The sequence below is a fragment of the Heterocephalus glaber genome, unplaced genomic scaffold (genome assembly GCF_053883595.1).
Source record: "Heterocephalus glaber isolate CG9 unplaced genomic scaffold, H.glaber_assembly_v1.0 deba00001531, whole genome shotgun sequence".
Taxonomy (NCBI): domain Eukaryota; kingdom Metazoa; phylum Chordata; class Mammalia; order Rodentia; family Bathyergidae; genus Heterocephalus; species Heterocephalus glaber.
Window position 1 is genome coordinate 1561388 of NW_028258329.1, and position 12319 is coordinate 1573706.

At 50.2% G+C, this 12319-nt stretch overlaps 1 protein-coding gene across 4 annotated transcripts in view; it reads left to right on the forward strand.

Moving 5' to 3' along the window:
• Positions 1-12319, forward strand: part of Atp10a (ATPase phospholipid transporting 10A (putative)) — a 122012-nt gene that overhangs the window by 1651 nt on the left and 108042 nt on the right. The window contains exon 1 of one of the 4 annotated variants that reach the window (XM_087188203.1): positions 2403-2647. The exons of the other annotated variants lie outside the window; for them this stretch is intronic. The gene's annotated coding sequence lies outside the window, so the exon portion shown is untranslated. Of the gene's footprint in view, positions 1-2402; positions 2648-12319 lie in introns of those variants that run through there. 4 annotated transcript variants of the gene reach the window in all.

Here is a 12319-nt window from a genome sequence, read left to right on the forward strand (position 1 = left end):
GGGGGCTCGGTGGGCAGCGGGGTCCCTGGGAGGGAGAAGGCTCTGCGGCCTCGGAGGGCTTCGCCCCGAAGCTGCAGTTTCCTTAAAAGCGTAGCTTTAAAGTCAGGAGGTCGCCGCCTGCCTGCTGGCTGTGCTCCTCCTGTCGGCCCCAGTCCCGGGGCCGGAGTCTGGCGGCGGGCGTCCTGACTCAGCCTCCCTCGGTAGCAGCAGGCGTCCAGCCCAGGGCATCTCCGCCCAGGCCCTGCCCGTCCTGGCCGCTGCCTCAGCGGGGAACGGAGGGGTGCCGCACACAGACGCCCTGGGTGCCCTGTGTCTGTCCTCTGCCCCGCTGAGACTGGGGGCCCAGGGAGGACCTGAGCTGCCGGAGAGGCAGGCGGGGCTCCTGGAGGTGAGGTCGTGAGGCGTGCTGGGTGAGGCTTGGACACGAAGGACAGGACCGGGGAGCTGGCGTGGGGACAGTGCAGGGCGGGACGCTGGCATGGCCACCTCCGCAGGTCTCTGGTCCATGGGCAGTGAGTCAAGCTCTGCGTGAGGCTATGCGCTGTGCAGTGCCCCTCCCGCTGCCCAGCTGTAGCTGCTGCCCAGGGGGCAGTCACAGCTGGGGTCCCTGTGCTGCCCAGGCAGGTCTGTGACCTGGGTGCAAGTGGCCCTCCCGCCTCGGCCTCCGGGTCGCTGGGCTGTGGACGGAGCTGTTGTGCACAGCGTGCATTAATGAAGCTTCCGGGCAGTCTCAGCCCAGCCTGTCATCTACCTGCTGCCTCTCAGAAGTGACCCTGGGAGCCCTGCTTGAAGCCACATATGCAGAGCCTGTTTGACCCCCTGAGAGTCCAGCTGTTCAGGGACCCCGTCAGTGGCCTCAGTGGGCCCCGAGCAACGTGAGATCCCAGGACAGGTCCTGCCGTGGCCCACGCTGTGGAAGGGCCCCGTGGCCCCGTGTCTCCAGGCTGTGGCCCGTCCGCAAGGCCTAAGGAGCAGAGGAGGCGCCAAGCAGACCCTCCTCCGGCTGTCCAGCACCCTGTATGGGCTCCAGGCTTCCAGTTTGTCGACATCCACCTCCAGCATGGAGGCCCCAACAGGGACAGGGTGGAAGCCACAGCCCGGAGCTGGAGGGTCAGCCAGGGCCTTGGGGTCCCTAGTGGGCAGGGCTGGTGGAGACAGGGCAGGAGCCAGACACCTTCGGCTCGTGCATCCCTCAGTCTCTGCCCACATCCATCGATTTGTCAGGGGTGCAACACTGTCATGATGTGATTCTTAAATTCTTATTTTATTGGTAATGCATTTATAAGGCGACACCTTCCTTTATCTACTGCCTGGGTCGCCCCGGTCGAGCTGAACTAGGAGAGGAAGCAAAAGTGCTCCATGCCGGGTCAGCAGCATCTTTCCAGGGGAGTCGTTTAGCCTTCTGAAATCAGTAAATTTGTATTCTGAAGCAATTTTAGATTGGCAGAAAAGTTGTAAAAATAGTACAGGATTCCCGTATCTAATGCTAACGTTTTACTGGAATGGGCAAAGCTAACGCGATAACATTAGCAGGATGCTGCAGAACTGCAGTTCATGCAGATCCACATGGGTCTCCGTGCAGGCATTTGTGAGTCTTTGTTGTCCGTTTTGCAGTGAGCCTGGGTCCTGCCGCTTTGCCCACTCAGCCGTCAGCCCTTGCACATGTCCTGTGGATTCTGCAGGCTTTTCTGCTCACAGTCCTGTCGTCTGGGAATGACTAGTTTTACTTCCTCCTTTTCAGCTTGGTGCCTTCTGTTTTTCTTGTCTAACGGCCCTGCCCAAAGCCTTAGCACAGTGTGGAACAGAAATGGCAATGGCGGGCATCTGTGTCCTGTCCTGATCCCACCGAAAGACAGGGTCTTTCACCTGGCTAGGAAATGCTAGCTGTATTTTTGCTTTGTTTTGTTTTGTTTTTACAGCACTGGGAAATGAACTCAGGGCCTTTGCACATGCTAGACAAGTACTCTACCATCCAACTACATTCCCAGCCCAACTGTGGTTTTACAGACTGAAGAAGTGCCCTGTGTTACTACCTTGTTGAGTGTTTTTTATCCCAAAAGGGTTTTGGGGCTGGATATGTAGCACATGCCCTGCGTGCATAAGGCCCCAGGTTCTATGTGTGCTCTTCAACAGTGCAAAAAAATAGTATTGAGGTTTTTTCCACATCTGTTTAAAAGATCATGTGGCTTTGTCCTTTAATATGACTTTGTTTTCAAATGTTAATTGCACTTCCTAAGTCTAACTTGATCATAGTGCATAATTTCTTTTTGTCTTGCGAACCCAGTTTACTAGAATTTGGGGAGAATTTATGCTTTTTTTTTTTTTTTTTTTTTTTGAGGCAGGGTCTTGCTGTGTAGTGCAGGCTGGCCTTGAACTCGTGGCGATCCTCCGGCCTTGGCCTCCAGAGTTCTGGGATTGCAGGCCTGCACCATGCCCGCCTTACATCAGTGATCCTGTGGAATACAGGGTCAGGGGGTGTGAGCCTTTGGCTGCTTTGGTTGTGTGGAAAGTCCTGGACCAGCCTCTTGGCTTGCGTGGGGGATGTCTGCACTGTTCTCCTTCGGAAGTGTGTGAAGAATTGAAGAAAGAATTCATCCTTGAAGACAACTTCAGTTTGGTCAGGGCCTTAATTGATACAGTATCTCGGGTAAGTGCAGTTTTAAAATTGATACAATGTCTCGTGGTAGGAACTTTGGTTTTTCCGTTTCTTAAGTCAGTGTGATACTTTCTAGGAAGTTGTTCATTACCTCTAAATCATCTCACTTGTTTGCATAGAGTTGCTCATAGTATTTTCTCATAATCCTTTCTATTTCTGTAAGGTTGGAAGTTGTGTACTATTAATTAATTTATTTATTTATTTATTAATTTTGAGACAGGGTCTCATTATGTAGTTTAGGCTGGTTTTAAGCACTATGTAGCCCAGGCGGGCCTCAAACTTGTGGGATCTTCCTGCCTCAGCTTCCTGAGTGCTTACATTCCAGGCATCCACCACCACACCCTGTGTGTAACCTCTACCCCAACTGATTTTATTTAATCAGTTATGATTGTGGTTATGTGCGTGTGTGTGTGTGTGTGTGTGTGTGGTACTGAGATTTAACCCAGGGGTTTCTTACTGACCTACTCCTCGGCCCTTTTCATTTTGAGATAAAGCCTTGCTAATTGCCCAGGCAGGGCAGTTCTGCCTCGGACCCCAGAATTCCATCTGGGGTCACTCACTGGCCGCACACACCATTCTCAGCCGCGGTGGTCATCTGTGAAAGAGCAGATAAATGCATTTTTGAGGCAGGGCCTTGCTGTGTTCCCAGGGCTGGTCTTGAAGTCCGGGGCTCAGTGCGGTACACATTACCATGCCCCACTACCAAAATGCTTGTTGTTTGCAGGGAAGATTAGTACTTGAAAGGATGGAAGCAAAATATGTACAAGGTTTTTTGACCTTTTTATAGACATGCCAGAAGATGGAAGTTAATAGCTGTGCTTAGGGCTCCAACTTTCCCAGTAAGAACTGCTTTCTTTGCATTTCACAAATGTCGAGTGAAGTGCTGGGCGTGGTGGCAAACAACTGTTATCCCAGCACCTGGGAGGCCGAGAAGGAGGATCACAAGTTCAAGGCCAGCCTGGACATCAAGACAAGACCCTGTCTCAAAAAACCAAAACCAAAACAAACTTTGTGTGTGTTATGTTTTTATTTCAGTGCATCTCTAATTTTCTTCATTTCTCATTTCCCTTGTGTCTTCTTCAACCCACTGACTATTTAGGAATATGTTGTTTAATTTCCACATATTTGTGAATTTTCCAGATTTCTTTCCACGATTGCTTCCCCGCCCCCCAGTGGTAGCAGTCAAACCTCAGGCCTTGAGTATGGGAGGCAGGCGCCCTTCCCCACGCTCCCCCAGGCCTCTGCTGGTCAGGATTCCATGCTCTTGTGGTCTGGAAACATTTTGTGTGGCATCAGGCCTTGAGATTCATGGAGGATTATTTCTTTGGAATTATCTCCTTGGGGAAGGGTCTATGTGTGTGCGAGAAATAAAACCTGTGCACTGCTGTCAAGTGTTCTGTGCATGTCTGTGGGTCCCGTTGGTTTAACATGTTCACATTTTCCATTTCCGTCCTGCTCTCCTGCCCGGGTGCTTTGGTTGGTGTTGAAAGTGGAATGTGGATGCCTGGAGCTATCGCTGAGCTGCCTGTTCCCCTTTAATTCTGTCTGTCACTTTGGGACTCTGGTTGGATGCATCAGCGTTTAGGGTTGTTCTGTCTTCCTGATGGAGTGACTCTTATATCATTACAATGCGTGGCTTTCTCGCTTTCAGCTTTTAAAGTCTGTTTTGGCTAAAATGAATACAGTCAATCACTCAGCTCTGTCCTGGTCACTGTCTGGAGATTTGTCTTTCTTCACCCAAGCTGTAGCCTGTGCATGAGCCTGAATCTAAATACATGTCCTGCACCTCTCAGTGATGAGTTGGAGCCCTGGGCTTGACCCCAGCATTTAATTCATTAATTATTTTTCCAGTACTGGAGACTGAACCCAGGGCTTTTACACTGAGCTACATCCTGGCTCTTTTTTGTGTGTGCTTAAAACAATTTTCCCTTTGACACTTTTACAGGGTCAGTGTCTGAAATCAAAGTCCCAGGTCTTTTCAGACATTTTTTATTGTTCAAAGAGGGTCTGGCTAAGTTGCCAGGGCTGGGCTTGAACTGGTGATCCTGCTGCCAGAGTGCTGGGATTTGAGGTGTGAGTCACCACTCCTGGCTAATTCCTTAGCACTTAACGGGCTCACTGACAGTAGGGTTTGTGTCCCAGTTTTTTACACCACTGTGTGTTGCTGTATCAGTCATTCTCCATTACTGCTTAGCTAATTCCTAGTGTACCATTTCAGCTCCACGTTATTTCTTGTACTATATTTATATTTGCAGTTATTTTCTCAGTTGCACTCTGGGGATCACAAATACCAACTTAATTTAGAAAAGCCTGGCGCGAGATAGTACTAAGAGTCTCTGTAGTACAAAGATGCTTCCCTCCAAGTAGCCCAACCTCTCGGTTTCCTTTCTGCCACACAGATCACATCTTTGTGCTCCGTAGGTGCAGCATCCTGGATTTATAACTGCGCTGTATGGAATTGTCTTTTCAGTCCCAATTAGAAAGGAAAATAGTAACCCAAAGACCACACTGCCTGCCCAGGGGAAGGACCTTCACCATCATGCCAAGCTCTGCCCTTGGGTCTCAGAAAGGCAGTGCCTTGGGCAAAAGACTCGTTGCTTTCTTCTTTTTTAAATTTGTTAATGATTTTATTGGTACATTTCAGATATATTTAATGGTCACAGTCACCATAGGGAACTTGCACCTGTACGTGATCTATCTTGACTCTTCTTTATTTCCCATCCTCCTCCCCTCCTTCAACCCCTCTTCCCTCCTTATGTTCAAGAGCTCTTTCCATTTTCTCCTGCTGTTCTCTTCTTTTTCTTTCCCTTCCTTCCCCCTCTCCCCTCCCTTGTTCCCCTTCCCATTTGAACATTTTCTTTCCGTTTCCCAATATCTATTATACATTTTGGTCCTTATTTCCACTTTCAGTTTTTCACACCAGAGAAGCAATGCAGTACTTACACATGTGTGTCTGATTTATTTCGCTTCAGAGTATGGTCTCATGGTGCATCCATTTAGCTAGAAATGTCTCAAGCTTAACCTTCTTTATGGTAGAGTAGTACTTCATTGTATAAAAATACATATCTTCTTTATCTATTTATCCATTGATGGGGATTTGGGCTGTTTCCAAGTTTTAGCTATTACAAAATGTGCTGCTATAAACATGGGTGTGCATATATCTCTGTGGTATGATGCTGTTAATTCTTTCAGGAAGATACCAAGAAGGGGAATAGCTGGGTCAAATGTAACCTCTAGTCTTAGTTTTTTGAGGAAACTTCACACTGATTTCCACAGTGGTTGCACCAGTCTGCACTCCCACTAACAACGGAGCAGGGTTCCTTTCTCCCCACACCCCTCCAGCATTTGTTATTGGTTGATTTCTTGATAGCAGCCATTCTTTCTGGGGTGAGGTGGAATCTTAGTGTTGTTTTCATCTGCATTTCTCGAATGACCAGTGATGTTGAACATTTTTTCATATGTTTATTTACTGTTTCTACTTCTTCATCTGAGAAGTATGTATTAATTTCAGATCACTATTTTTGGATTGAGTCTTTAAATTTGCGGGGGGGTGTGTGTCTGATTCTTTTGATTTCTTTCTATATTCTAGATAGTAGTCCTTTGTCTGAGGAACAGCAGGTGAAAATTTTTTCCCACAGTGTGAGAGTCTTTCCACCCTGTTGCTAGTTTCTTTTGCTGTCCAAAAGCTTTTTAACAAAACGAGGTCCTAGTTGTTGATTCCTTGTAATATTTCCTGTGTGATGGGGATTTTGTTCATTAAATCTTTGCCTACACCAAAGTCTTCAAGAGTTCTACCTACCTATTCTGTCTTCCAAAAAGATTTAGTGTTTCTTCTGTTTTAATATTTATATCTTTGAGCCATTTCAATTTTATTTTAGTGATGGTGAAAGTTGGGGTCTAGTTTTAATCTTCAGCATGTGCCAACCAGTTTTTCCAGCACCGTTTATTAAAGAGGCTATCTTTCCTCCAGTGAGGGTGTTTGGCTCCTTCGTCGACGATGAGGTGGCTGAGTGTGTCTGCTGTTGTTTCTGCATCTTCTGTTCTGTCCCATTGATCCTCAGGTCTGTCTTTGTTTTTGGGTTTTGGCCAGGACTGTGCTGTTTTTCATCACCCTAGCTTTGTTGGATAATTCAAGTCAGGGATTATGATGCCCCCTGCCTTGCCTTTGTTGCCCAGAACTGCTTTTGCTATTCTAGGTCTCTTCTCATTCCAAGTGAGTTTCGGGATTGTTTTCTCTCATTCTGAGACATGCTGTGGGGGTTTTGATTGGGATTGCATTGAATCTGTATAACAGTTTTGGAAGTATGGCCATTTTCACTATGTTGGTTCTTCCTACTCGAGAACAAGGGATGCCTTTCCATTTTCTGATGCCCTCTTTGATCTCCTTTTTCAGAGCACTGTAGTTTTCAATTTAAAGTCGTTTTACTTCCTTTGTTAGATTAATTCCTAGATATTTAATTGTTTTGGATGCCATTGTGAAAGGTGTTGTTCCCCTAATTTCTCTCTTAGTGAGTTTGTTGTTTGTGTACAGAAATGTTACTCCTTTTTGAGTGTTGACTTTGTATCCATGTATGCTGCTGAATTTGTTATTAAATCTAGAAGTCTTTTGGTGGAGTTTTGGGGTCTTCTGTGAGAGTATCATGTCATCCGCAAATAATAATTTCACTTCTTCCTTTATCCTTTTTATTTCTTTCTCTTGTCTAACTGCTATGGCTAATGTTTCCAGATCTATATTAAGAGTGGTCATATTGGACACCCTTGTTCCTGATTTTAGAGTGAAAGCTTTTTGTTTTTGTCCATTTAGTATGATGTTAGCTGTTGGTTTGTCATAGGTGGCTTTTATCAGGCTGAGATAAAGACCATCTATTCCAATTTTCTGTAGAGTTTTTATCACGAATGTGTTTTGGACTTTGTCAAATGCTTTTTCTGCATCTACTGAGATGATCATATGGTTTTATCCTTGGCTCTAATAAAGTAGGATATTACATTTCTTTTTTTTTCTTTTTCTTTTTTTATTATTATTATTATTATTATTATTATTATTTTCTTTTGGTACCAGGGATTGAACTTGGGCCCTTGTGCTTTCAAGGCAGGCGGCGGAACCACTGAGCTAAATCCCCAGCCCTGTATTACATTTCTTGATTTGCGTGTGTTGAGCTTTCCCTTTTGGTGCCTGGGAGGCATCTTTCCTTCTTTTGTGCTGGGGCTGGGACTCGGGCCTTAAGGGTCACGTCCTGTGCTGCCCGCCAAGCAGTGCCCAGCCCTGCCCGGGCTTGTGGTCCCCCTGGCTGGGAGGCGCTGGTGTTCCCAGGTGCCACAGAGCTGGGGCCAGGTAGGTAGGGGTCAGCCCGAAAAGCACCGTCAGCCTCTCTGAGTTGTTTGTTGAGCTTCATCAGTTTTTGCTGAATGAATCTCAGGAAAGCTGTGGGATGTTTCCACCATGCTCTGTTGTTTTCCTGACGGCCCCCTATCAGCACTTGGGTCTGAGGAGGCTTCCTAAAGAGGAAAGTGGGCTTCAGCTCAGTCTCTCCCCACAGCACGGCATTTCCTGTGCTCAGCCAGAGGCCCAGGCTAGTTGCCGGGCTGAGGTGTACTGCTGATGGAGAGGAGCCAGCCCACCCACCGACTGGCTGGGCTGTGACCATGGCCGTGCATCAGGGGCTCTGCTGGGGCCCAGGGTGAGGCTTCCGGCCCGCAGCGGGCGTTCAGTGCCCTCGAGAGTCGCCTGCCTCGGCGTCCTCTCAGGTGAAGGGGGTGAGATGGAGGACGAGAATTTGGGCAGACGGACGCTCCCTGAAGGGTTAGGGCAGAGCCTAGCCGGGATCCAGCGAGTCCTGGTGCCGAAGGAGACAAAGTGCGCCTGTGTGGGCAGTGCCTTCCCAAAGGCGGTTTCGAGTCCTCAGAAGAAAAGCAGCGGGGCTTTCAGAGAGTAACAAGACGAGGCCTGTAGTCCACCGGTCTTCGTCCGTCTCGTGCCCTGTCACCATGTCCTGCGGGTCTCCCTTCCCGGGCAGGTGCTTTGCGAATCCACCTCTGTCGGCTGGGCTGTCGCTTGCACGAGGACGCTGAGCCTTCGGGCTCTCGGGCAGCAGCGAGGCGGTGCCCTGCTCGCGCGGGCTGCGTGGCAAAGCCTCCCTACTGACGCCGAGCCAGCCTTGTCCTGGGTCGGGGTGGCGTCTCCTGGCGTCCCCACTGTGCACTCAGCAGTTCTCCCGGTGACCTTCAGGGCAGCTGGGGAGGACAGGCTCCGGGGCTGTGTTGCTGTCTTGTTTCTCCTCAAGCTTTATCTGCAGTAATTATTACTATTTCCAGGACTGGGGATTGAACTGAGGGCCTCACACTGAGCTGCAGCCCCAGCTCCCCTCCCTAAGTTGCTAAATTGCTCCAACTTGACATCTTCCTGCCTCAGCCTCCCAAGTAGCTTGTGATGGATCACAGGTGAGTGCCAACACCCAGCTGACGGTAGGGATTGTTGCGGTGGTGTTCCATGACATTTCCTTTGTCCTCGCTCCTGCTATGTGTATTCCACTCCCCTCCCATGCGTGTGTACTCAGCATTCACTGATGCCAGTGTGGACTATCGGAGCTTTGCTCATCTGTGCTTCTAACTGATGCTACTGTGGTTTACCTAGTCGCCCGCCTTGCTCCGGGGCTTGCCCACGCAGGCTCCCCTAGGCCGAGCCTCCAGTGCTTTCCATGGGCCTCCAGCTGCCCTGAGCTCTTCCTTGCTTCCTAGCAGCACAAAGTCTCCACCACTGGCTCCAGCCCTGGAGGTCACCATTTCTCTTAAGGGCTATTTTGCCTTTTGTTTTTTAATTATCATGAATTAATGGATTTAAATATAATGGACAGTAGGAGTTCATTGTGATTATTTTGCAGTTGATACCCTTTGCTCAGCAGGACTCATTCAGGTCAGCTTGGTCCTTGTACTAATATCTATTTGTTTATTTACTTCTTTAGTTTTGGCCACGCTTGGGTGGGACCCAGGGCCTGGCCCCTGCTGGCTGGTGTTTTACCTCCGGTCATCTCCTTTGGCCCGACCTCCAAGCTGCCTTCCCTCACTTCCAGAGACACAAGTGGCCTTGTCATGTATTTCACTTCAGTGTTTTGCAGAACTGAGTATAGGTCCTGCGGCCTCAGGCAGGGAGGGCTGCGCGGGGAGGTACCCCACCAAAGAGCCGCCCTGCAGCCTCCCTGGGTCATTTCTGTTGTAAGCCTCTTTCCTTTTCTCCCTCTCTCCTTGCTCCGAGACGGAGTCTTCCTGTGAGCTCCATCTGGCCTTGAACTCGAAATCCTGCCTCAGTGTCTCAAGTGCTAGGGTCGCCACACTGCCGCACTCAGCTCGTGAATGCAGCTCCTTGGCAGCTGTGTGCCATGGCCTGGCTTGAGCCTTGCTTCCCGGCCCTGCACCACAGCAGCAGTCAGCGCCTGCATCCTCTCCTGCGTGGAGGGCTCAGGGGGCCCAGGCAGTCCGGCCTTTATCGTTACCCCAGGGGCTGCAGCGTCTCTGGTCCCTGGTGCTCATGAGGCGGGTGCTGAGGGCTGCTCGGGACAGTCTGCCCAAAGGCCAGGCAGCCCTGGCTTAGGAGCACTTTCGGAAGAAGATTTTCCTTCTCTTTCTCTTTTTTTTCTTGCTTGCTTGCATTCATGCTGGGGATGGAACCCAGGGCCTTCACATGGAGCTACATCCCCAGCCCTTTTTATTTACTACTTTGAGACAGGGTCATGATACATTCCCTGGGCTGGGCTCAGACTTGCAATTCTCCTGCCTCAGCTTCCCAGAGTCTGGGATTCAGGCATGCACCACCGCTGCTGGCTGGAAGGCAGAGTCTACCCAGACCTCTGGATTCCTTGCCTGGGAGCTGGAGAAGGGGTGTGTGGCTGTCACCTCCTGCCCTCATAGCTGTGGTCCCGCCTTCTCCCTGAATTCTTGTGCCAGAGCAGCCCGGCGTGCTCATCTGCCGGAGGCTTCTCTGACACATATAGCACAGCAGGGGCGCTGACAGGAAAAGCAAGGAGGCTGTTTCGATTTCTTCTTTTTTAGTACAGCTTCCGTTTGGCTCTCTGTGTTGCCTTGGTCTGGCCCTCCCGTTGCCCTGCACCACCCTGCCTGCTTGTTTTCCCACTGCGGACACTGTGTTTTGGGGTCCTGAGCCTACCAAGCTAATTTCATATGGTCATAAGGAATTCTTTCGCCCATTTTAAGTGACGCAGAGATAGCTCAGACCCCCTCGGTGAGGCAGAACCTCACAGGCAGGTTGGCGCTGGCAGGTGCTGCTTTCTTCTGCCCAGGCTCCTCCTTTGAATATGAGGAAGGGTGTTGTTAGCAGGGACGGGACAGGGTGACGGGACTCTGGGGTGTCACAGAGTGCACCTGGGAGGCTTCGGCACTGGACAGGCGAGGGAGCATCAGGAGGCTGAGGCTGTGCCTGTCCTAAAGGCCCGGCGTGGGAGGGCCGGTGAGACAGACGGCAGGAAGGCAGTGCAGGCTGGTACAGGCCCGTGGCCTGTCACCCACAGGGCTTTCCGTGCTCCGCTGGGGTGTGTTCTTGTCTCTGCCGTGCTGAGATCAGACCCAGGACCCCTCAAATGTCCCCAGCCTTCTTGGCTGCATTTCTAACAGCAGTTGAAGTCAAGCTGTGGAGCATTCTGATGTCCCACCGTGGCCCGTGTTGCTGGCAGTGCACAGCATGGCAGCTGGGTGTGAGTGGGACCGTGGCCTGGGCCAGGCCCCCCTCCGCGGATCACAGCTGCCAGGGAGGAGCAGTGTCTCCTTCGTCTCCTGGCCAACAGCACTGAGGCTGCAGCTGCCTCCCCTCTGGGCTTCACTCTCCAGGCCAAGCCAGAGATCCAGCCAGACGCGGCCAGGGCCTCTCGAGCGCCAAGGTAGAGGTCAGTCTTGTTTCAGTGACAAACTCCGTCTGTCTCATGCAGGCAAACCGGCTGACTCAGAGAACTTGGAGCATGGGGGAGAGAGCGAGCACAGGGCAAGAGCCAGCTGGCTGAGGGGCTGGGGCTGGGGCTGGGTGCCCTGGCTGCTGCCTCTCTGAACACTCGAGTCGCACCTAGGCAGAAAGTGGGCTTTCAGAAGGTCCCATTTAAACACACAGGGTGGGCTCTGTGGGACAGCAGGGTGGCTTGGGTGGAGCCCAAAGCACAGGCAACAGAAGGAAACGCTCAGGTGGGATTCCGTGCAGCTCTGAGACAGCAGCAGAGTGGAGACAGCCTGCGGACGGGAGAAGGCATTGTGCGCTTGCCTCGGTTGAACGGGCTGAAGATGCACTTGATGTATATTTTCTACACTTGATCTTAGCCAAAAGGCCGAGAAGCGATGATGAAGTGTATTTTCTGAAACACAGCGCTTTCACTGAACTGCATGATACTTCATTATCTGTGCCTTGTCCCTCAAGTCTGATTGGTGGGAAACCAAGCAGTAACATTTCATATTGTATTATCATTGACTTTATTTATTCATTTTTCTGTGACAGACTTTAGTCAAAACAATGTATGAGACATTTCTGGGCCTTTTCTTTTTGGGGGGAGGGGGCAGTACTGAGGATTGCCTGGGGCCTTTGTTTGTACCAAGCTACATCCCCAGCTTTCTTTATTTTGAGACAGAGTTTCACTAGTTGCTAAATTGCATGGGCTGGGCTCCAACATAAGA